Source organism: Rhagoletis zephyria, unplaced genomic scaffold (genome assembly GCF_001687245.7).
Source record: "Rhagoletis zephyria isolate East Lansing unplaced genomic scaffold, Rhagoletis_zephyria_1.1 Rzeph_scaffold_36428, whole genome shotgun sequence".
Classification (NCBI taxonomy): domain Eukaryota; kingdom Metazoa; phylum Arthropoda; class Insecta; order Diptera; family Tephritidae; genus Rhagoletis; species Rhagoletis zephyria.
This window is the reverse complement of record NW_016193483.1, coordinates 1,739-3,281: the sequence shown is the minus strand read 5'-3', so window position 1 is coordinate 3,281 and position 1,543 is coordinate 1,739. Positions and strand designations below refer to the sequence as shown.

General features: G+C 29.7%; 1 non-coding gene across 1 annotated transcript; it reads left to right on the top strand.

Annotated features, from left to right (window-relative positions):
- The first annotated feature begins 682 nt into the window (after window positions 1-682).
- TRNAS-AGA (transfer RNA serine (anticodon AGA)) lies at window positions 683-764 on the top strand. The gene has a single exon. It is a non-coding gene; the product is annotated as a tRNA-Ser (tRNA).
- Window positions 765-1,543: the final 779 nt, after the last annotated feature.

Here is a 1,543-nt window from a genome sequence, read left to right as displayed (position 1 = left end):
AAATAACAATAAATTTCAGAAATGCTTGAAATTTCAATATGTCGAAATTAAAGGACGCTAATTTACTTATAATGTATACACTCCGGCTTATCATGTAGCGGTAGCTTTCGGCAAGATGGAAAACATATCTTTAATACTTGCGCCGGGTATTTAATGTTCGGCTCCACCCGAACTTAGACTTTCTTACTTGTTAATCATAAATTTTAGTAAATCACTGTCTTTGGAAAACATCACTTCAGTAAAATACATTTGACTAAATTGATATAAGTCAGTAATTTTTCTAAACTATTTATTTTGAAAGTGGCATAAGTCACTTTACCGTAATGAAAGGTAGTGATTTTTCCATGACTATACGAAATTATTTATACTGAAGAAAATATGGATATCATAGGATGACAATCTTTCCGAAATCAATATTTTTAAACGTGCTAAAACGCAAACCCTTACATATATCGATTTAAAAATAAAGAGACTTATGCCACTTGCAAAATAAATGGCTCATATGTACATATTTGCGTTGATGACTTATTTGTATTAATTTTATCTGTTATAAATCACGTAAATTTAAAATGCTTCAGCTGATAAAAATATAAAAACACTAAATTAAATTATGTATTACTTCATGTGTCAATCGATTGTAGAGTACAATTTTTATTAGCGTAATCATCCTCTCAATCAAACGGCAGTCGTGGCCGAGCGGTTAAGGCGGCTGACTAGAAATCAGATTCCCTCTGGGAGCGTAGGTTCGAATCCTACCGACTGCGAAGGATAATTTTTGTTTTGTTTATAAAATACATAAATTTAATTAAATAAAACATAATAAAATAAAGTAAAATAAAAAGTAATAAAATGTGGATCCAACGCGCGACTAAAGTGAAAACTATTTCTATTACTCGATGGCTCATCATATTTCTATTGTTCTGCATAATAGTAGGGAACAACTATCTTAATTTTAATCTCAAGCTCAATATAAATCTAAATCTCAATCTTAATCTTAATATTAAGCTCAATGTAAATCTCAATTTCAATTTTAATCTTAGTCTTAATTTTAATGCCAATCTCAATCTTAGTTTAAGCTCAATCTTAATATTAATCTTAATCTTAATCGTAACCTTAATCTTAATATTAAAGTTAATTTTAATCCTACTCTTAATGTTTATCTTAATCGTAACCTTAATCTGTTTCTTAATTTTAATCTTAATCATAATCTTAATCTTAACCTCAATCTTACTCTCACTCTGAATCGTAATCTGAACTTTAAACTTATTCTAAGTCTTAATTCGATTTTTAATCGTTATCTTAATCTTAATTTTAATCTTAAGCTCAATCTCAATCGTAATCTTAACCTTGATCTTTTATCTAACTTTTCTCGTAGTGGTGCGAAGCCAATTTGTCCCACATAGGTAAATACTACCCTACTAATTCAAATTTTCTCGACAGGGTGTATTTTTTATTTTGCCTGCTTTCGGTTGCAATGTTATTATAAACCTACGTGTACCGTCATCAGCCAGTCATTTATTTCACCGGCGGTCGATAGCCGGTT